The following is a 25,415-nucleotide window of genomic DNA, read 5'->3' on the forward strand; positions in this document are numbered from 1 at the left end:
ATAACAAATAGTACAACTTTATTGTTGCAGTTGTTTGGTTTTTTATTACTATGAACTCTCTACACTAAACTTAGACACGTATAAACATATGTACATACATTTGAACTTGTTGTTGCATGTGCAACATATATTGTATGCATCATAGAAATTGAAAACAATAACAGCAACAGCATCAGCAACGATTTTGATAGAATCATAAAGTCAAAATAAAAATTCAAATACTTTGCTGCTCTTGTTGTTGCAGCATTTTAATCTTTTTCCCTTTTTTTTATAGTGGGGAGTGTTGTTCAAAGGTGTTGTTTAGCATTGGGGGAAACATTTCTACACTACACTCATATAAAATGTTAAATAAATTTTTACCAAATTATTTTTACAGAATCTCTTTCCCCCCTTTTTCCAATAAAATGGAAACAGCACAGCAACAATGAATTGTTTAGTTTATTGTTGGTTTGTTTGAGTATATAATGATTTTTAATCCTTTGGGAGATCGTAGAAACAAAAACAACCGAAAAATACATACATAAATATTTAATGTCAAAGAATGTTTACAAATAGAAACAAAATAGGTTACTACTCAAGTTTATAAAGAAGTCATTTGTAAAGCATAAAAAATGTGACTTGCTGTTTTCTTGGAAATTTGTTTGTAAATGACATGTTTTTATTAGATTTTAATCAAACAAATTAATTGTTTAATTAAAAGTTTAGTTATGACATATCATTTAATAATACGAGGGCTACTACGGATGTTCTGAGTTACAAATTAAGATTTCAAAATTTTAGACATTTTCATACACAAGGATACTTCATTTGTTTCCATTTTTCATTGCTTTTGACATATTTAAAATTTGTGAGTAGCTTGGTTCTTCTGATTTATTTCGCATCATAGAGTAGATTCTGGTTCGTACATAACTTCCGGATCTAGCTCACAAACAGTAGCGTGTTTCAGTTCCGTTTATGTATGCTTAGTTTGTTTCATTATTTTTTATTTATATACTTAATGTCTGGTAGTGTTTATTTATGTTTAGATATTTAAAAAAAATCCATATTTAATGAACTTTCTATTGTTCAATACTTTTCCCAAAATCATTTTTACTGGAAGCTAACAACAAATAAATATTGTTTATTTACAGATTATAAAGTGTACACATAAATGTTATTTTAAACTACACTTATTGAGATCAATATTGAACAAAATCTATAAAGCAAAAATAGCAAGTGTATAATATTCAGTAAAATTTATTAAAAAAATGTATCAGATTCAATTTCTATATGTTTGTTTTGTATTTATATCGCACATTTGGTGGGTGGATGTGATGTGCTACTTTGCTTGAGCTGAACTAAATTGCAATTGCATTTGGTTTTCGTTGTCATTGAGTTTTTTCATGTTGTTGCTATTGTAGCTGCTGCTGTAATTGCTATTGTGGCTGCAATTTTTGTCGAGTTTTTGGCAACGTCAACAACATATACATACATACGTACAGCCAAAAGCAATATTGCATGAATGCATGTGTATTTTTGCAACAAAAATTGTATAAAGAGAAATCAAAAGTTCTACCAAAAGTGGCAATAAACTCGAACATGTAGCATGTTGTTGTGGCACATGCAATGCGAAATCATGCTAGTTTTTTTTCTTTTGTTTTACGTAAAAATACTATCATATAAAAGTGTGTCTGTATGAGAAGGATTCATACACCAATACTTTCACATTATGTTGACTCACTTGGCTAAAAGATGATGATGAAAAAACAAAATCAAATTATTCCAAGATGTGTTATACAAAAAAGAGGAATAAAGTCTTGTTTTCATTTTGGTGTTATTTTTTCATTTTTTTTTTTTTGAGTAGTTTTTTTGTATTTAAAAATGGAGGCATTGTGGTTGAATTTGTGGTACCAATATTGCAGCATGTTTTCATTTTGGGGTAACAATTTTTTGACATATCATAAAAATACACACTTTCCATTCATGCATTCATTCATTCAGCTGCTGCTGATACTGTTACAAGTTGTATATAGTACTCCCAGTATTATTTTTCTGTTGTTGCTGTTTTTTTTTTGCTCAAAATATGGTTAAAATTATGAAAAATGTTTAAACTGATAGCAGGCAAAAGTATGTCTTGTTTCTTTGTTTGTATCTGTTGTTTTTCTTATTTTTATTTTTTTTGTACATGTACATATAAAATTTTGCAGATATCAACCCTGAAAGTTTATAAATGGTTTTCATAACAAAACAATATTATATTTATAATAAAACAGCCAATACAAACAAATAGTATCAAGCTTTTACTTTTACACTGCGTTATTTTCGTTCGTCATAAACAAGCCAAAAGATGTGATGTCCTGTTTAAATTTATATACTACACACACATATACAACTTTATATAAATAATGTTTTATTATTTTATTTTTCTTTTTTCCTAAAAGGGGAAAGTTTATGCATAAAAATAAAAAAATAATAATAAAAATTATGACTTTATCTTGTTGTGATATTTTTATCAATCAATCTACAGCAAAGCAAAAAAAGCGACTGGTATAAACAACTATCTTTGAAATAAAACATTTTCAGTATCTGTATTTACATTATTGCTCGTCCAAATACGGCATGAAAAAAAGCCATTGAAAAAGTATTTGTTGGCCTAACAACTCCTTTTTATTTCCACTTAAAAGAACCCTAATTTGTTTCCAAGAAATAGAGAAAGTACAAAAAAATAGACACTTTCAAAATTGAAGAAGGTCGTAGCAATCCATCATTTTAATGATATTAAACACAAGCTTTAGGCCTTAATACTAGTAAATACACACATACAGATACATATATACCAATAGATTCACACTTACATTTACTCCTACACATCTACAAACAAACACTTATATTTGTATGGGTAAAGGCCAAGTGTTTTGTGCCAAAAATAACCATGTAAACAACCCCTTACAATATGCTTCAAACTAAAGTATAACGACCTGCCAAATTCATATGCAAAGTATGGAAAAACAACAATTTTTCTTAAGAGATTTTTCCTTAATATTTTTCACATTTTTTTCTTATGTTTGTTTTCTTTATAATTTTTTGGAATTTTTTTTATTATACCCAACACTCTATGGGCTATATTGTGCAAATTTTTTTTATGTTTAAAGATTTTATCGAAGGCTTTTTTGCTTTTTTATTCTTTGTCTAACCCTTTTTGCGCTTAATTAAGATTAATTTGAAAAATATTTGAAGATATAAACGAACAATATAAAATGAAATGAAAACAGAAACACTCTATAAACAATTTATAGCAACAACGACAACAACATTAAAAAAGCTCAAGTCTATTTTGGCCTTTGGAAAATATTAACTTTGGCGCCAAAGTATTTCGTTAAGCCTCAGGGGGTAAAGAAATAAAAATTTAACTTTATCATTTTACAAAGTATTTACAGAAGGTGGCAAAAAGTGATGGGATGTTGAATAAGGATATTAGAGTAGAGATTGAGTAGTGAAAATATCTGCATACTATATTATTAGTTGAGCCCGGAGCCCGATACTTTTTCGTGCTTCAAAAGGTACTTTTCAAATTTTTATAATAGACAAATTAAATTAGGCATGTAAGAACTAAAAATTAAACTTTTTGGTTTTTCGAAAGGTACTTTGTGAGCTATGATAATTTGCTTTATTATTATTTATTATTCAAAACCTACACTAAGTTTTGCTGCATTATTTAACAAATATGTTGCTTTCTTAAGAAAATGGTTTAATAACCCTAATGACATGTTCTCATTCCAATAGCCTCAAGTGTAACCAAAAACATGTAATATTAAGATAGATGTATGATGTCTGTCTCTGTATTTGGCAAGCTTGACTTTATGCAAATTTAGACACCAACAACAATAATAAAAAACAACCAACTTGAACAAAAGTGTACAGACAAGAAATTGTTCTTCTTTAAGAAATAAAAATTATCTTTTGCAAAAATATACAATAAAAAAGATGAGAAATTGAAGAAATTTTGGAAGAACTGACAAAAACACTTCAAATCTTAAAAACTTGGAAATGTTCTTTTATTTTCTATGGCATTTTTTTTTGCAAAAAAAAACCTAAACAATCATTTACACCAAGAAAATAAAAAAAATAGAAATAGACAAAATAACGTAAATAGAATACAGAAACGGAAAGGCAAGGAAGAAAAAAAGTTTATGATGCTAACGGCTAAACATACCTATGAGACATTTTAATAGTCTTTTATTTTGTAAAATTATACTACAATAATAATAACAAGAGGCAAAATATTTAAACGGAAAGTAAAACAGGAAATTTTGATAATGCAGCTAAAAGTTGTTAAATAGAGAGAAAAAAAGAAGAACCAGAACGGAAAGACAGAAAAATCTTATGAGAATGAAAAAATACAAATAAGAAAAAAAAGCAGCTTAATTGAACCCAAAAGCATTATAAGGCAAATATACTAAAGTGTTAAAAAATTTTGTTTTCAAAAGAAACAGGTTAGAAAAATCATTTGAAATACTATAAAGTTACGTTTAATTATTTATGATTATTATTTAACAACAACATCTTTTTTTGGTGGGACCAACAAAAAATTTTAAAAGAAGAATTTTAGGAATTAATTAAAAAGCTAGATAATTGAAGAGTCATATTCAATTAGGACAACAATTTAAAAAAAACAAGCACTAAATTAAGAAAAAGTGCAAAATAAAGCTCAAGAAAATGAAATGTATTACCAGCTATAACAAAGTTTAAATAAAAAGAAAGACATCAAATAAATTACTTGAGAAATAATTGTTAACTCGTTTGGAAAATTACGAAAATTCTACACAAAATTTGTTTGAATCACATTTTCTCTCATACTAACAATACTTAGTTCAAAACATTTAACTATTTCTTATAGAAAATCCTACCAACCACCCACAATATTCAAACTAATAGATGGACTTGTACAACATTAAGACAGTGGCAGAAAAAAACACACAACCATTCAGAGAATGAAAAACACAGTACCTAAACTTTATTGAGCTGTACAAGGGCAAATATACAAACTTGACCACCAACACCACCTAGAAAAGTACTGCCAAAGAACTTTTACATGCGAGTTTTATTTACATTTCAAACTTATTTTACCAGTTTGTAAGATAGCTTGTAAAAAATTCATGTTGCAGCATGTTAAAGCAGGGTTTGGTGTTTAACAAAAGCTAAAGAATCTTAACAATTAACTTTGTAGCCCATCATTAATGTTAAGGCCATAAAAGATATTTATACTTTTTTTGTTGAAATTTATTCATTTGTAAGTCTACAAGTTCTTTAGTTTACCCTATGCTGGCATAGTAATAAAAATAACTTCCATGAACTATCCTGTTAGCTACAGGTCAGCATTTTTGGAATATTTCAATGTAATTTAATATTTATTTGAAAATTAATCCAGTTAGGACAAAGGCAAGTTAAATGACAAATAATGTTTGTTTTTTTTTTTGGAAGGGGTATATATTGGAGGGAGTAGGTAACAAGGTGTGGTTAAGACTTGAATACTATTGATGGAAAGTTTACTCTGCCACGCCAAAATTCTTACTATTCATAGCATAAATGAATGACTCTTCCAGTTTTCAACACTAGTTTTATTTGGTTTAAAAATCGGATGCAATATTAAAAAACTTGAACATTATATATTACAGACCGAAATTTAAAATGGCATGTAGAAAAATATGTTTTTATAATAATTGTTTGTTATATTCTTACAACAAAGAAAACCAAATAGCTCTCAGTTAACTTTTACCCCACACTATTTAAAGATTAAAGTTCAAACTCATAGCTCCCTATTAATAATAAAAAAATCCCAGACTTGTTTTCTATTTACAAAATAAACATATTTTCCAATTAACCCTATTGCTTTCTGTCTAGGATACGATTCTAAATAAGAAATAGAAAATTTAAATAATTTTCATATTTCAACTCATTGATTGTTTTGTTTGAATAACATCAAAAGCAAATAAATTTTCTTTAACGAATGCTTGTTTATATGCTAAAAATAAATTTTATTACGATACTATTTGGGCATTTGTTAAGATATTTTCATTAACATTTGTTTTTCTTAATAAAAATGGATGAAGGCTTTTCCTATTTTTGTCAAAGTTTTTCCCCAGAGTATCCTTTATAAACATAATAAAATACAATTTCATTTAATTTGGATACATCTTCACAAATGTATATTTAAATATTAAAACACTCACCTCGCTACATTTTGAATCAGAAAGAGCAAAGAAGACCCACATTCAATTAATCAATTTTGGAATTGGTTAAATAATTACACAACATCACAAGACACACACTTGCGCGTGCCAGTGTTTATATTTATTTCAACATCCGGTTGTACGTTCTATGTGTTTTTTTTTTCTTACCAAAAACTAAAGTACTTTTTAGGTTTTTGAATTTTATCTTTCACGATATGTATGAGTATGTGTGTAATTTTAAAGAATTTTCTGGGATTTAGAATTTTTATCAATATTGTATAGAATTTTTAATTTTTTTTGGGTGCAACTTTTAGGTTTATTCTTTGAAAAATTACAGAAATTATCTAGATTAAATTATTAATATGTTAAATGTTTGTTTTCCAAAGGGAATACTTTGAAATTATTAAGAAATGGAAAATAATGGTACAATCATGTGTAAAATAATCTAATTTAATAAGATTATTTTCAAGCATTATTTGTCATGTTAAGCACATCTTATAAAAACGTGATGGACTTTTTTTTTTTGGTTTGTTAGCTTTTTGTGATAGAAATTCTTTTTAATTAAAGTTAATTCTTTAAAGTTCATTCCCCTAAGGGTACTGGAGAATATCAGATATAAGACAGCAAATATTACTGTTTAGTAAAGCAGGAACTAATACTTTAGAATATAAGTTCTAATGTTATATTAAAACTGATTGAAATTACTAGCATTTCTGCATGCAATTCTTATCCGTATACTATTTGATTTTTTGCTAAAATTTAATTAAGTCTTTCAAAATTGTTTTGCATTTCTTTGAAAAACAAAAAATAAAAAAACTAACATTGTTTTAACAATAATTTTAAAACATATTCTTAAATAATGACTTTGCCATTATCAACAACATTGTCTTTATAATTCCTACAGGATCTTCTTCCATAAACATATATTTCAGTGCATGTCTGTCCTTTCAACAGTCTATGCGTTTATGGCACTCTCATGCAAATGCACGATTCCCAAAACAATAGTGAAATGTTGTTTCAACGGCACTATTTATAACATTTTTCCTAAGTACAGTTCAGTAAGTTTTTTTTTTGTCTTGTAATACTGTTATCTTAATTTATAAACTAATTACTTTATACGATATACTCTTTATAGCAAACATGCATACAGATGGACGGACGGAAGGACAGACAGACATTGGACTCAGTGTCTAAAAGACCGAATGCCATACAACTATTAACAACAAACAGCGAATTATAAATATTTCTGTCAGTGTTTATTACTACTCCCTTTATTTGCAAAATTTCGTTAGTTATAGTATTAACTTCATACATATTTATTCATGCAGACATACGGAGTGTTTATAAATGTCGTGCTCTTAACGCAATTTTACAACACCACCGCTAGTCAGTCATTCACACTGTCAGCCAAACAGTAAGTCAGCCAGTATAGGCAGAAGGAGCAGCAGCAGTGGCAGTAATAGTAGAAGTGGCATAAGGGATTTTCCAGACATTACGTCTGCTGTTTATTGCTAATAGCCTTTGTTTAACATTTCTCCATCGTTTTCATTTTCATATCACAAGTTGTCTTAAATATTTATATAAGTTTGTATGATTTTGTGTATGTGTAAAGCTTGTAACTCTTAAATTGTAATAAAACTAAAATACACATCCTTGTTTGATATGTGTAAGTGTAGGAAACATAAAAGTAAAGACGAAACAAACAGACACCACCATTAAATGTATTACATATATGTACATATTGTATATGTAGGACACCAACTTTCTTTAATAAGGGGGCCAATTTTGAGTATTGTATTGTATAGTATTTTATTTTATAACTTTAATTAAAACTTAGTGAATAAAAATGTTATAAATAACACAAAATACAAATAAACAAAATATTTTATTTAGAGGATTAGTTTATGATCGTCCAATCTTCTAGATAAAGTATTTTTGTAAGAAAAGCTCCGATCTCGATCTCTATATAAAAGTGTAATTACTTTTTACTTGCATTAAATCAGATCATAAGTAACCCTTTTTCATTTCTTATATATATGCACGTTTGAATATATGGGGTCGTGGGTTGCTCATCATTTATGTAAGATTTACCACATATATACATTAATACACAAACGAACTCACGCACACAAACGCATATAATACACCATATGAAGATGTGTAAAAAGCTTGTTGCCTCATAACGGTTTATTGTATTCTGTAATGTGGCTGCCTGCAATGTGCTTGAATGCCACCACATTTTACTGACATTATGACTTTCCACGATGATATTTATAGTTTATTGTCTTAAATAGCAACTAAAATTTAGTACGTTCAGTAAAGGAACCAACTATAATCTTTTATAATCATAGTTATAGTATGAATTATTCAACAATTTCTGTATTATTCCTAATAAAACTCGATGGAGTTGTATTAGAGATTTCTAATTCTGGAAAAGAAATTCGATTCTAAATCGTGAATGAATCTGCATTTATATTTGATTCAGATAACAGACGCAATAGAAAAAACACAGATCAAAGGTCAAGGTTTTTTAACAAAAAATATATATACATATGTATTTATATACATATTTAGGATATTGGTCCCTTTATGGTTAATAACTTTTTGCTCACCCAAACTATGTAATAGAAAGTTAAACTCAAATAGAGATCATTGGTGGCGGTAGTTGTCGTAATATCAGCAACATATCCAAAGCTTTGATGAGAACATTCATAATAATGTCAATGGTTCACATACCATTACCGACACCCAATACCGCTATACAGCAATATAAGCGGCAACAGCACTAACAATAGCAATAGTGTGTTAGTAACAGCAAACCAGCTACAACGACAGCTGTTGTTATTTGCAATTGCCGACGTTTTTGTGGCATTTTCTTGTTTTATATTTTTTCATTTCATACACTCACTTACTCACACAGAGGGAAAAGTATTGTTATATTCACAATATATGTACATAGTATCTTTGTGGGATGTTGCTTGCAATGATGCTGTAGATTTTGCTAAAAGTATGCGTTGTATTTAACTGTTTAGATGGGTGTGTTTATTGCATTTTATTAGTATCTTTTCTTTGGTTTTTATATTAGATTTTGTTGCTGTTGTTATTTTCATATGAATAAACGCTGCAACAAACAGTAAGGATGAGTAAGAGGTTAAAAAGGATGTTTTAAGTGGGTGTTGTAGGTGTTGAGGTTTTAATATAAATTGTATTTAGCGTTTGTTATTTCCCATAGACATACACCTAAACATAACTGCTAACAGACATTCTTATTGTTGCAGATACAACTCATTCATGGTCCATGATAAAGATCGTTGTTGTTTTTGTATAAAATGTGTTACAGATCCTGTTAAATAGTCTGTTCAAAAAGCTTTAGGAGTTGTGACATGGAATTTCTTCTTTTAATTTAAATTATTTCTCTTTTGTTGTTATTGTCTTTGTACTACTTCCATTGTTAGTGTTGTTAGGGGTATGTGTTGTTTTATTTAAATGCAGCAACCAAGCATTCTGTCTGACTTTCAGTCGTTCGTTCGTATATTCATTCAATACATTCAAATTATGAAAATGCAAATATTGTAGATTTTATTTTTATTTTTCCTCAACAAAACATTCAATGTTTAATAAAGCAGGGTGGTTTTTTCCTGCATAAATTTATTTATTTATAATATTTTTGTGTGATGATATACTATATGAGTGAGCTGTGTGTGTATTTATATGTATAAATTTAATATTTATTAGCCAACAAATGAAGCATATTTACAATTTGAAATAATATACCCTCGAGATTCAGAGTCTGGTAATAATGATATTAAATAATTTAATTAATTTAATTTGAACTTTCAAGGGTTTTTTGCTCAATTTTTTTGCTTTTCTATATATGAGCTGTTTTATTATGCAGCATAACAATAGTAATAATAACTTTAACTTCAAGTTCACTTTTTATTTAATTTTCGCAATGGGGTGATATGGTGGTGGCCGAGAAGCTTAGACATTGTATTGTGGCATAACCTCCAACCCTTAAGCAACTAAAAGAAAGGATGTTTATAGAGTACGAGAGAGTGTCTCGTTTTTTTTCCTTTTAAAAAATAAAAAGCACATAATAAGAACAATAATAGACTAATAGATGTGTGTATATGTAGAGTATTTGCTTTTAAGTTTAAATTCAACTTTTCCACAACCAAAAGGCTTTTTTCTAAGGCCTTGAGGCATAAATACTCTGTATTAAAAGCACTTGGGTATGTGTAATTTATGTAGCCCATTCTGTATGTGTTTACAAACGTAGACAGTAAGAAAAGTTTGTTATAATTTTTAACATTAATTACAACAATCTTCCTATGGTTAAGGAAACTACAAATTTCTTAATGATTTTAATGCAAACACCACAGTAATGACTATCCTCCATTTATCTATGTTTTAATAACATTTGAGGTGAGGATCTACGAAATCTAAATATACATTAGTGTGTAGTGTTGAGATCGTGTTTTTTGTAAAATCTTAATCCGATATTTAAAAAAAATAACTAAAACAATTTTCAGATTGCCCCAGATGTATACATTTATTCATATGTTTGTATATACAGTATTTTAAAACTTAATAGAGTTGAGTAACAATAATGATTTTCTTATTTTTATTTCATTTTCCTTTTTTTAATTCTTAGCTTTGCAGCAATTCTGAGTATGTATTTGTGCAAATAGTGAACTGAAAGAACTGCATATGTGCTGCTGTTGTCGGGATATATTCATTAAGTATACGTTTGTATGTATGAGTGTCTGTCTCATAATAAGAATTTTAAAGTCAGCAACATTGTAAACTAAATATGCCTTAGCTTATTGTTGCTGCTGACATTTTTTTATATCATTGTTGACAATGACACACTCATTTTGATGGTTGTCATTGTTATGTACATACATACACATGCATACAGTTGCAACTTCACCAAGAGACAAGTTATAAGTAAAAATATAGTACACTCATATATTTTAATACCATAGTATGACAATTTTCATATAGAATGTGTAAAACCATCTTATGTACATATATACTACTCGCACAATGGCTCCCAGTGACAGTAATAGCAAATAGCAGTAGGAAAAAGTAACAACAACAAATAGATAATAACAATTGCATGCAGTAATGAAAAAGGATGCAAAAAGGAACAATTCGAAGCATGTGCTCCCATTGTTTGCGTTTGATATTTAACGAGTCACTTAAAGAAGTTTAATGCCAAGTTATTATGTTATTAGTAAACATAACAAACTACTTTTAATTAAATGAACTAAGTTGCAGCAGCACAATATACTCGTAATACTAAAAACTAAAAAAAATAGAGAAAATATTAACAGCAACAATAAGAAAACTTTTGTATTCCTTTCAGTCGAGCGAACCTTCCATAAATATCCAGCTCTCTAGAACAATATGCTCAAGTACTGGCCACTAACAAACAACAAACCAACCAATTTAGTAGCTTTGGTTTGTAGGGGAAATAGAAAGTTTTTTTATACAAGAAATATATTGTATGTTGAATATGCTCGTATATTTTAACCAAAAACACACTTTCTTTCTTCTTCCCTATAGGGAAAATCATCACAAAATATATTGTTTTTTATTTCTTCAAACTTCGTTCTGTACTATGACTGTGATTCTGTTTGTGGTAGTAGTAAACCGTAGTGGTCTTTTTCTTTGTATCTATCAAAGTGTTAAAATTATTAGACAATATTAAGTTTGGTAACAACATTGTTTATAAACTTTTCTTCAAAATTCGATAAAAAACTACTAACAAAGTTGTGGCTGGTGATAAGAGCAGAATAGAAAAAAATATATATACAAGCAGCAACACCAAAAACAAAAAGTACATTCGAAAAACAAATTAAAAAGATAAAAGTGAAAAAGTTTGTCAAAAAAGAAAAATATGTATTAAATTTGCCAAAGATAATTAAACAACATGAATTTCTTTTTAGAGATAATTTTTGCCAAAAGTAAAGTGAAGAAAATCAAAATACATTTAACTGAAGTTTTAAACGATTTCAAATGACAGTTTTTAAGAAAAATCATACAAATGTTAAGAGTTTTTGACACGTTAACGAAAGGCTTCGAGTGTTTTAGAAATTTTTTAAGGATTTAAATTTATTTAAATAAATATTATATTGTAGAAACTTTGGTAATATACCGTTCAGTAACTATAGATGTTTTTCTTATTATCCATATTATTAGTTGATTGAAGTTTATCGAGCCGTAATAAAACTTAATTATTGTTAGGATTAAATAGAAATGGACAACAATATTTCTAATTACAACTTAACATTTGCACTGCATCTGTCTCAAATCAATTTGATTCTTAATATGTTTTTTATCAAAAAAATACTTCCAATCCATTATGATTAATTAGTTTTTAAACTCAAAAGTAATTTTCAAATATCCGTCCTTTCTTCCTTTTTCTCTCGCTTAAAGTTTTTATATTGGCCGGTAATGAGGGCGTTTTAAGCTAATTAAACAAATGCAAGGAAAAGGTGGTGGTACTAGGTTTGTCTTGATTAAAGATATTTTTTTGATTTATTAGATCACCAAGTAAATAATCTCTAAGGGAAAATCATAAATACCCTTTTCTTTCAACTCAAAACACAAAAAAAAATCTTACACGAGTTGTTTTTTTCGGTAGTTACCCAAAAAATAACAACAAAATTTCAAAGAACCCTCGAAAAATGATACATTTTGAAAGATAACCCCAACAATAAATGTTTGAAAATAAAAATAAACTAAAATGTTTATCTTTAAGAATCTTTGCCATTATAAAGTAACACCGAACAAGTTTTTGACTTTTATTTAATCAACGTAAGAGAAAATTAAAAATAAACGGAAATGACATCCTAATTGTAATGGAATCAAAAACAAAACAAAAGAGTTCGCTATATCATCTTGATGCTTTTTAATATAATTTCACTCTTTACACTATCTAACATTCGAATTGCCATTGTTTTGGCAAGAAGTTTGCGATATTTCAATGATGATGGTGACATTAAAAATATTATAATGATGATGGAGATGATGATTGTGGTTTCCTGAATTAAAAAAAGGTGTTCTTTGTGGTATGTATAGCTAGACATTTTCCTAAATTTGTTAAGCTTTTGTGTAAATATCAACAAATCCAAAACATTAAAGAATAACAGAAGTAGCAAAACACAAATAAATAAAACTACAACAAAGACTTTCAATTTCTTGCTTTTGCTTTTCTATACTTGAAAAACAAGGAAAAACCGCAAACACCACAGACAAAACGGCAATTAAATGACATTTTCCTTTTTTATACTCTTTTATATTACTTAGTTTCATTTTAAGTTTAAAAAGGATAAGATATATAGAATAGGTTTCCATTGACTTTATTCTTGTATTTGTATTGTTTAATTTTTTTTTGCAGAGCATTTATACAATATCACGCATTTATCGCATTTGTTTGTTTCTATAATTAAAAAACGTTTTTTGTCACTTCCTCCTTCGTTTGTTATACTCCAAATGGGGAAAAAGAAAAACAAGAAAAAATTTCGTTTAGCGCAATTTTTTTTTGGTTTGACTTCAGTCCCTTTTGTTAAGTGCGACAATTATTAAGTGTCCTTATTCCTTTTTGAGTTTTATTTGTTTTGCTTTTCTTTTTCGTTGCCATTTGTTAAACAGGCAAATTTTAATAAAGAGTGTTGTTTTTAAGAATGTGTAAAAATTATATTAAAAGTCTATATTAATCGTTATTGCTAATATATTTTAGCTTAATTTTTTTTGCTTGTTTTCTTTTGCGACAACTCTTGGCATTTAAAGCAGAAAAAAGGTTTTAATACTTTGTTTTTTTTCCTGTAGCTTTGCCTTAAAAGCGGGCACACTTTAAGCCACCAAAATTACACTTGGCTACACACTACATTAAAAGGATTAAATGTTGAAAAAGGGTTTGTCCTTTAAGATGTTGCCTTTTTTTGAAACAACAAAACAAGCCTAAAAGGAAAAGTAAATGTTGCAAAAACATTTTTATTTAGCAAGTTGATGGCTTCTTGTTTATCAAGTGACAAGGTTAAATCTTTCTTTATTTACAATATTGTGGTAAAAGGTTAATTACGGCGGCCAAACATTTCTAGATCCACTCAATATTTTAGGATTTATCTAAAATACTAGTAACATTTGGCAGAGAATGGGAAAATGGAGACATAATAATAAAAAGTAAACTTAAGAGAAAGGATTTATATCTTAAGGATTATAAATTTCCTTGTCTAATGACAGGACAAGAAACTTTTATAAACTTTTCTAAGTAATTTATGACAAAACTATGTTGGTTTAATTATCTCCAAATTTTAGTTTATGGATCGTTTGATAACAATAAACAAAATACAAGTCGGCATATACTTTCAGGGCTAAACGAATCTTAGAGAAATTTTTTTATAAAACAACAAATAACTATTTATATACTAAAGATCTTATGCGTTTCTAAATATTATAAGGGTGAAGTCCAAAGCCTTGCCAAGTTCGTCGGAACAAAAATATTTAAACGAGGCAAATAAACACTAAGCTAACAATTAAGGTAAAGTTTAATGTACATATTTTAAGCAACTTTCTAAATATCTTAAAGATGATTTTTAAGAGAAAATAATCAAAAGGGAGATATAATATTTCAATAATTAATCGAGATTAGAATCTTAATCATAGTGAAATTTGCAAAAGTCTTAATAGAGTCCTGTAATAATAATGTATATCAATTAAATATTAAAATACTACCAAATTTACAATTTCCTAGAATTCAATGTCATTTATTAAAAGATTTAGATGACAGTAAATTAAATGACATTGGTCTTTCAAAACATAACACTTCAGAAATTTCTCATGAACACTCAAATATTCATAAACTATTCTAAGAATTACACTTTAAAATTAAATTTTCAATTACTGTTTCTTTTTGTCATTTCTTATCCTTACAGGCATAGTTTATAACTTCTTTAATGACAAATTCTCGAGAAAAAAATACTACACAATATTTATAAATCAAATGTCTATTCCTTTAATCAAATAGAAAAAAAATACAAAAAAAATACGATGGAAAAATTGCAATTATTGTTTCTATTGTCACACATACAATACAAACAATTAACTCCCTATTTTTTCCATTCTAGGTCCTTCGTTTTGTTTCCTTTATTTAACAAAACCGAGCATTATTCATTCTTTTAACAAAATCCACAGAATACAAGAATGGAACACGATGAAGAGTGAGAACAAAAGAAACTAAAAATCTAATGAACACAAAGTAAAAAATATGTTTTTACAATTACTTTGACAAATATTTACAATGATCTCAAACAATCAAAGAATAGGAAAACGACAACAACAAAATACTTTGGGAAAAATTTAAGTAAACGCCAGTCATGTTGTTATTGTTTTTTTATTGGTATAGTTTTCAAAGCAACATCTTGAGATATTTCTACACTCCTCTATCAAGACAACAGCAACCAATTTAAATTCAATTTGCCCCATTATTTTTGCCTATTGTATTACGGCCAAAAGAAAAGGGACAAAAACAACAAGCATATAAATACTATTCAATTTCAGTTTAAAAAGGATCAAAACTAGTATGTGTTAGTGTTGGTTAGAGTTTGTTTGAAGCAGCCAAATAAAAAAAATGAGAGTGTAAGTGTAAACACCCAAACAATTTTAAAAACAACTGCAAAATTACACCAACTACAACAAAAACAACAACAGCTGTATCACTGCAATAAGATTCCAGCCGTTAAGAAACAACAACAATAACAATTTGCTTGTTTTGGTTTAAATTGCAATTCAATAATAGAGCAAAATACATATATAATAGATAGAAGAAAAATGGAAAAGAATAAAGAAAAATTACAACAACAAAATAATGAAATGTTTAAACTAGTAACAACAATAAAAGCAACAAATATTTGCTTCAAGAGCAAAAGCAAAAATAATAAGTAGAAATAAAAATAGGATTGCAATTTACAATAATGAAAGCAATAAGTAAAATAGCAAAATGTCGTTAGCACATTGCAAACAGATAACAGTGGAGGAGAAATATATAGCACAATTAGAATGTTAAAAATGTTACTAAGTTGTCGATTTTTTTCACTGATTTGTTTGTCGATGGTCTTAAGTTTTGATTAAATATAAAATTACCATTTTCAATTTTTTTAATTATAAAAAAATTTACTTTTATTTAAATCCTTTAAATTTTCTAAAATCGACTGTGATATGAAAAATCATTAAAATCATAAATCGGTTGAACAGTAATTTCTTATATCTATAAAATTGGCTTTCAATTTGCGCATACCTGTATTTGTCTGTCAACCAACTGAGTTTAAAAGTAACTATGTATGTATAAAGAACGAAAAAAACAACAAAAACTTAAACAGTTGACAACCATAAGTAAGCAGCAGCTGTCACTTATTGTGGACTCGATATAAATGATACTCCTACTACTAATACACAAGATACATACATATGTATGTACATACACACACACATTCTCGTTACACTCTTAGGGATACATAGAAAATCCTTAAAACAACCACTTGCACATCTTGTTAAGTAAAATTAAATCCTGCTTATGCAATTCTAAAGATGAAATGAGCCTTTAAGCCAAGATCATAAGAACAGAAGTCGAGTGTAGAACTCCAGCTGAGGCAGAAATCAATACAATTGCACAATAGACATATGCACGCGTACACGTCAACAGAGGTTAAATGGAAAAAGAAAACTATAGGAATGTTATTATTGTTTTCAAAAGGACTTTTGTTTTATTTATATTGTCTACTATTCTTTTGCAACAAAAGCGATTATAGTTGACAGAAAATTGCATACTTTTATTCTGCCTAAGGATATTTCCCAGCCTGCCATTTTAGTTAAGCCTAATTCGATTTTAGATTTCTAGGTATTTGAGCCTAAGAAAATACGCTTAAGTTTGACAACTAAAAGAGGGGAGTTTTACCAAAATGTTTACACGATTAAAATGCATAAACACTTTAGATTAAAATAGTTTAGATTTTGTTAAAATGATACGAAACTAATGTTATCGTTAGAATGAATGACTGATTAAAATTTAATATGCATTTAACAGCCAACATTTGGTTAAACAAAAATAGATTAAACTGGAAAAGCATTTCTGTCAAACACATTTCATGCGACACTCTGAAATTTATATTAAATTATATTACGGATATTCACGACAGTATGAAAAATTATATTTCAGAAATTATTAAATGTTAAGTATGGGGTTAATATCCTTAATATTTCGCAATGAACTTTAGGGTGAGCTGAATGCGTAAATGTTTGAGGGAGGGGAAATTTGCTAAGGAAGTTATGTAAATGTAACATAGTAACCGCACCCAAAGCTACCAAAATCTTACATGTATTACTTAGACAGACATGAGCTTATGAACACATTTTTCCATTAATATTTGCTATTAAATTTAATAAAATTCTTAAAATGTTGTTGATTGCTATAATAATATAAGTCGACAAATACATTCATATGAGTTGTGTGTTTGTTTGTACGTTTGTAGAGGGTACAAATAATTTGCTTTAAGCGTTAAAATCTTATGAATTAGTTAAAGGTGTGTAGATGTACATAACTATATATATGTACGTACGTGTAGAGTAGAAGTTTGTAGTATGTGCGTGTAGATGATTTTAAATTACACCTATAGCTCATATAATATTCTAGCACACTTACATAATGATTACAAACATACAAAGGCACACACTTAATACATACAATGTTTTAATATGCTGGCTTTATTGTGATTATGATTGTTGTATGATTATTATCATTATTGTTATTAGAACCAGGCAGGAAGGCAACCATTCAGCCACATAGTATACAGCAAACAGCCTGCCTGGCATTCAGTCATTCTGTTACTAACACTCACATATTTTCTTACATATGAACATACATGCTTATTTCATATTATTTCCTTTAATTTTTGCTTTTGGTGTTTGTTATGTTTTGTGCTGGTGGTATGCCACATAGTGATTTTCTTTAATAAACTCAAATTGAATTGAAACAAAAACTTTTGTTGTTTTTTTTCTATAAAATTTTAATTAAATTTTCTAATTTGTATGAATTTTTCTTTCTAAACAACACACAACCCAACCAAGTGTGTATGGTACTGGTGTTGTTGCCATAGACTAATATTTTAAAATTACCATAAATTTTAAACAATAATTGGCAGGGTTCTTTCCAAAGTGTGTTCATATGTTCATACAAAGTATGGGCTTGCTTACGGGTTAATGTAGGCAAAATCAATATCCTGCGGCTATTGACTTTTTCTAGCACAAAAAAAATACAATAACAACAAGAAAGGAACTGTGGAATATAATAAACTTTGCATTTAAAAGTTGTAAACTTCAAAAGCATGCAAAAATGGAGAAATTCGAGATTAATTGAAAAGTGTTTTTAATAAAAAAATTTATAAAATTTATTTCTTATGGGAATAAAAACCTTAAATCATAAATTGGTAGTATTTTCTAAAAAAAGTTTAAATTTTGGTCGATTTAGAATTTAATAAAAATTTGTTTTTGTTGAATAAAATTTAGATACATAAGTGTCTAATTAGTTTGATTTTAAAGCCTTTATTATATTGATCATTGATTATAATTTTAGCAAGAAGAAACAGATGTAAAAGAATTTAAGAAATAACATTGATGGAAAAGTTTTTACTAGCAAATATTTTACAAAATTTTTATCCAAAACTTAGGCTTAAAAGCTTATTTAAATCTCAAAAGAATATTTGCACATAAAATATATATTTTTTTACTTTATTGTGGCATTTCCCAAGCACATACTTAAGTAAAAGTATCACTTTTCACTTCATATAAAAATGGCTCTGTTTTTTCCAGCATACAACTTAAGTGCAATCTTTTTACTTTAGTCAAATATTTACACTTTTCAGTTTTGTTCTTCTTAATAGAAACAGCAAAAAAAAAAACAAACCAAAACATAAAATTTATGTAGTTTAACAAGTATTTCAATTTCATTTTAATTAATAATAAATTTGTCTGGCTGGACCACTTGAAATTGCAGACGGTGTGTTTACAAGCAGAGAGGCAGTAGAAGCCGAATAGCAGATCTTGGTTAAAACTAAAATATTTAAGTAATTTTCTGTGAATAATTAAAGTAAATGTCATTTTAAATGAATTATATGGCAATAGACATTACTTGACTGTGAAAATATCTTAAATAAGATTGTTATGAGCAAAATGAAATTAGCAACAAAGAAAAATGTGTAAAAATTCATTTTATTGTCAATAAACATTATATTAAATTACATATATTTTTGTAACTACAGGTGACAATTGTCAAATCATCAACCCCATGATTAGATTTAACACTCCTATAGCTGAAAGCCAGACAGACAAATCAAAAACTTTTATACATATTATGCATGGAACCTGTAATCAGCGAAAGCAGACATAAATACATATTAAACCCCATTCTTGTTTAAATTAATGCAGACATTAAATCCTTTTTTAACATTTTACACGTGTATTATCAAATTTTAACAATTGTCATCATCATCATCATCGACATCGTTGTCATTGCCATCATTATCTGTATCAGCGACAAGAAGAACAACAACTAACTACTGTCTCGTATTTATGTATTTACTAATGTATATAAGCATGAACTTGATTTTCAACACATTTGTAATTTAGATTAGAAAGACTTGATGCGAATGAAAATGTTAGTTATTTACCTAAACGCTTCTTGTAAGTAACTAAATATCAAATTAGTTACAGTTAAGAAGAGTAGAGATGTTAATTTGAATAGTTTTACAAAAGAGTGTGAGTAATAAACCACAAATAAGACATTGAGTTTTGCTGTTATTTGTCTTAAAATTACAACCCTTTTAAACCTCTATAGATATAAAACAACTTTTTCTTTGTTTACTAAAAATAAGGTCTTAATTACCACATAGTAATTGAACACTTACTGCGATTTGTTCTGAAAAGGAAACAACATTATTAAGCACCATACATAAATTATTCAACATTTTTAGGCATTTACCTGAAAAATTATTTAATAAACAATAAAATTTTATGAATTTTTATAATTACCAAGAAATTATTGTTTCAGCAATAGAAGTTCAATTGCCAAAGCATTTTAAAATTTTATAACTTTATTTAAACTTTGTTTAGAAATTCGATTTACAAATTGTTATTTAATACCACAAGTTAAATACATAAAATCAAAGTCCTTCACCTACAATACCACTTTCTCTTGTCTGTCTATTGTTTAGCTATTTACTCGAAAACAAAACCTTTGAAAATTTGCTAAAATGTGAAATAGAACACTTTAAAAAGTTTTGTACAAAAAAAACAAACTCTTACAAAAAAGGCTAGTTTAAGTAAAATTTAACTAAGTTTCTAAAATACAAACAGCCAACAATAGCAGATATAGCACAAACAACAGCAACAATAAAATATCTATTTAAAATTCTACATTTTCACTAAATATTTTAACACTACCTAGAATTATAACTATGAACGTAAAAAACAGTTTGTTGGATTTTTGCAATTCCGAAAAAAACAACTTCCTAACAAACCCCAAAAACCAAGTCAGTAAGTATTAACAATATCTATGTAAATACTTACTATGAAATAGTACATGGTACATATAATAAGAACATAAAATTCAAGAGTTTCTATAGTTAAATTCTTCTTGGATTTCTATACAACACAAATGAGAGCAAAATAATATAAGGTTTATTTTAACTCACACTTTCCTTAATGAAAGAAAAAGGTAAATAAAACAATTTTTAGCAGTAACCAAATATACGGGTATCTATGGGTTATATACCATATGGAGGAGTGTAAGGAGTTGCTCATACATATGTATGTACATATAAATTTTTGGCTTTAATATATTGTTATATTGTCGCAATGAATGCGAAAGTGAATTTCATAGTACCATAAAAACAAATCAAGTTTTAATTTGGTTTAAAATTACACAACAAATTTTCATTCGCAAACATTTTTGAAACACTTAAAGAAATGTATAATGAGAAAGAATTTTTCATTTTTTCAAATATGCTATTGTATGATATTTTAAAAATCGTTGTATATTCTCAAAGATACCAAATAGTTTTCCTTATATATTAGTTTGAATTTTGTTAAAAAAAATCAACAAACATTTATTGATACATAAACTTAATGTCTTCTGTAAGACAAGTTCTTCTAAGGTAAAGAACAGATTTAAAATAGGTTCAAAATGTCAAGGAAAATGAACCTTAGTGTCTTAAACTTTTTTAAACAAAATTGACAAAATGATTGTAAAACTATATTAACAATTCACAATCTATGTCGTATCGTTGTATGTCATAAACATTTTTCAAATAAAATTTTTTGAAACAAAAGCAAATCAATAATAAAAATAATTACGACATACTACGATACAACCGCATAAAACAGAGATTGTTACTTGGACAAACAAATATTTTGATTGGTAATTATGCTTTCCACGTCGACATAATATGTGAATGAGGATCATTTGTATGAAGATACCAGATAATTATTCTTCAGACACTAAACAATTTCTGTTGGCTTCTTACCGAATTTATAAACTAAAGAATGAGATTATGAATAATTAAGACTTCAATGTTTTCGTTGTTGGAAATTTACCCACAATCATGGAATTAAGACAAAGCTTTCCAGATATATACAAAACGTATTAACTAACAGAGTATTGGAGACCGTTAATAAAGTTACCAAAATTGCAAATCCGTGACATACCTACACAATAGTTGACCCGTTTATACTCAAAGCCTACATGATATTTTAAATTTATTCTTTTGTTCCAGTAGATCAACTAATTAATACCAGCTAAGATAAGACAGTTGTCTAGCTTTTCTATTATGGTACAAATATGTATGTAATTATGTAGAAAAAACTTTTGGAAGCCAACAACAAAATCCATAAAAATTTAATTATAAAGTTTATTGCAATTTTGGAAAGTAGCCACAATTTTGTTGTCTGGTTCAATGGACAAAAATCTTTCCATACACATGCATATGTATGTATGTAATTGATGCAATAACAATAACCATCGTACAACGAATACATTTATGTGTCTAAAATTTCTCCGGAGGAGTACGATTTGAGAAAAGATTTTTCAGCAACTTGCATATTCCACAGGTGACATCATTACTTGCAAAAAGTTACACATTTATATGGAATGATCCACAAATCTATATATTTTTTGTAATATTATAAAATATGTGAAAAATGCCCACCTGTTATCCACAGCAATTTCCTTTGCGAAGCATCTTATGGTCAACGTGTCCAAAGAGGTTCACCAAACTGTTATCTTAAAACTTTCCGTTAGTTGAATTCAAAGGCTTCAAAAGGTGGACTAACTTGATTATAAAACTCCCACAATTATCTTCACTATTTATTAACACACAGCACAAGTTCCTAATACATTTACCGCCATTTTTTTCACAGCAGTTTACTAAAGTACATTTTATTTGGTTAATAAATTTGTCTAATTCTTCTTAAATATTCACTATATTTTAAACAATTTATTATTTTCTAAAGAGAATAACAAACACTTCCTTTTTATTTTCGTTAAAATAACATTTTATTAATTAATATTTATAATTTGTCACAAAACGAATTCAACAAAATAAAAACACGAACCGAAATTAAACTAGAGCTGCCCATACTAGTAATCCTAAATAAACAGACGGGATTAAGTTTAGGATTAAATGTTTAAGCGAACACGGCAACACTTTGGCTAAGCTTTCATATATTCGCTTTGCCAACTACTGTTTTATTCATTCTTTTCAATTTTCTGGCGGCGTCGGTAGTGTGATTACATAATTTTTTCGCGAAATTGTCTTCGGTTGTAAATTTTTATTAAAAAGTGTGTTTAATTTGTGAAATATTAAAGAAATGTGTGCAAAAAGTGTGGTAAAGTCTGTATGGAATGTCTATAAACAACAGGTAAGTTTTTGTTGTGAATGTAATACAATCTTTGCTGGAACTAATTCTGGTTTTGTTGCAGGTATGTAAAAAAAGTTAAAAAAATTGCAGTCTCAATCAAACTTTAAGAAGATTTAAGATTGCTTATTAGAAATGATAACAAATAGAACGAATTAAACCCGAAAGTTAAATTTAAGAAGTATTTTACAAAACTCCAAATCAAAAGTGGGAATCTACAGGTAAACTGTTTCATCCAACTTAGAATATTTTCCATGTGGTCTATAGACAAGACGACTGTCTGGAAAATTGACTAGAATATAGTCAAAGGTACAGGCATGACTATAGAATTAACTAGATTAGATTATAATTTGGACAATAAAACAGTTAACAGTCCGGAATTTAGACTAGGCAAGAGTTTGGACTGTAGGCTTACCTATAGTATGGACAGTAGGCTTACCTATAATAGTATGGACTGTAGGCATGTCTAGAGACTTGACAAGACAAGAATATAGGTAGTTAGTACAATTTAGTAGACTATAGACTTTAGTAAAATCTGATCTGAAGATAACAATATTCGTGCTTTCCAAATTAAATTCTTTTTCCCAAAAATGTTCAAGTGTACTTACTTCTATATATTAAAATACAATAATTTAGAAATCTTCTTACATCTCTTCGAAATTCATTTACCCTGACAATCTCTAAAACGAATTAGTTGTAGTGAGTTGTATTACTGGAAATATCTACTGATGTAGAATGGAGTGTTGCTAGTATTCCTGTTGATAATATTGCATTTGTAAAACATGTAATAGAACAACCAAAACATTTCGCACCGTCATTTCGTTTACAATTAAATGGGAGTGACAGCAAATGTTTGCAAGTTGCCTTTTACATTTCTATGTACTCTTATTTATTATTGTTGCTATTTTGTCATTAAAGATGAATGTTGTAACCTTTCGTTTTCATTTTAACAAACCTTCCTTGTAAAAAAAATTGAAGTTCTATGGTGGAGTGGAAAGAGTATAACTTGAAAATTTAAATTAAATTTTATTTGTTTTTCACACAAAACTCCAAAGTAAATGCAAATTTCTAATATTGTAAGCATGACCTTATTATTTATTCAAAACATAGTCTATGTCTAGTTCGTTTTGTTGTTTTGAAACGAGCTGTATTTAAAATTTACAAAATAGAAATAAAAGTAAAATTTAAATAGGAATAGGTAAAAAGAGGTGTTGTTAAACAAATTAGAAAAAAAGAACATGTTATTGTTAAAGAACAACTAGATGAAAAGAATAATAAAAAATAAGCATCAAACGTTGTTATTGATCACTAAAGTTAGGATAAGATAATAAATTTGAAAAATCATTGAAAGATCATAAAAAACACCATGTGGTGTAAAACAAATTTGTATGTTTCTTTAAGAGAGCGTATAACTTCAAAAAGGACCTCCCTATTTGTTAAACTATAATAAACGTAACGAAATATGAGTCTGCTTGTAAATGAAAATCATTTGAAATTATTATAAATTGATTTTTAGATTCTCTCAAAATTTAACAACGGTAGGCGTTACATGTTACAATTTCTGTTTTTGTATTGTCTGATCTTCATAAATATAAAGAATCCTGTAATTTTATGTGGTTTTTTCATTATTTAATGTTACGTAACAAATTTGATGTTATTCCATCTTGTGTTTTTCTATTTTTTTTTCTTGACTTCTAGACTACTTTGAATATCCCGCCTTAAAGTTTTTGTAAAATATTTTCTACTTCTGAGACTATTGTTTTTATGTTGTAAATATGTATATTGAGCATAATATTTCACCATAATAATTGCTGATACGCATTCAATCGTTTGTCTAGCTGTGAGTTTTGTCGAGTTGTCTCAATACTATAACGCCGGTATCATTGTAGTTTTCCATGCTTTGTATCATGGTTTCTTCGAAAACCAATTTTTCATGCCTTGCTATGCTTTGGTATCAATTTTCATTATTTCAATGACTTTTTTGTCGAATTCACTTTTATTTCATTTTTTTTTAGCCGGTCGATTTGTTGTCTGCTTACTGACTATTTTTTCATTCTTTATTTCTACAATTTTATTCATTCATTCACACAATACGTTTGTTGGCTGCTTATGCTGCTATTGCCTGTTGGCTGAGTAGTAATTTTTATAGAAAATAGCCAAGTGTATGTAAGCAAGTAAGGCAAAGTTGGGAGATTTATCAAAAATGATTTCGTGCTTATTATCCTTAGAGTC

At 27.8% G+C, this 25,415-nt stretch overlaps 2 long non-coding RNA genes across 2 annotated transcripts in view; one reads left to right on the forward strand and one right to left on the reverse strand.

Moving 5' to 3' along the window:
* The window catches only part of LOC124420298, a 137,602-nt gene extending 114,739 nt beyond the window's left edge, over nucleotides 1-22,863 (reverse strand). Inside the window, exon 1 of the long non-coding RNA XR_006941102.1 lies at nucleotides 22,475-22,863. This is a non-coding gene — a long non-coding RNA (uncharacterized LOC124420298). The remainder of the gene's footprint in view (nucleotides 1-22,474) is intronic.
* Nucleotides 22,864-23,014: 151 nt separating this feature from the next.
* Nucleotides 23,015-25,415, forward strand: part of LOC124420068 — a 95,583-nt gene continuing 93,182 nt past the window's right edge. The window contains exon 1 of the long non-coding RNA XR_006941010.1: nucleotides 23,015-23,186. This is a non-coding gene — a long non-coding RNA (uncharacterized LOC124420068). The remainder of the gene's footprint in view (nucleotides 23,187-25,415) is intronic.

This window comes from Lucilia cuprina, chromosome 5, assembly GCF_022045245.1.
Source record: "Lucilia cuprina isolate Lc7/37 chromosome 5, ASM2204524v1, whole genome shotgun sequence".
NCBI lineage: Eukaryota > Metazoa > Arthropoda > Insecta > Diptera > Calliphoridae > Lucilia > Lucilia cuprina.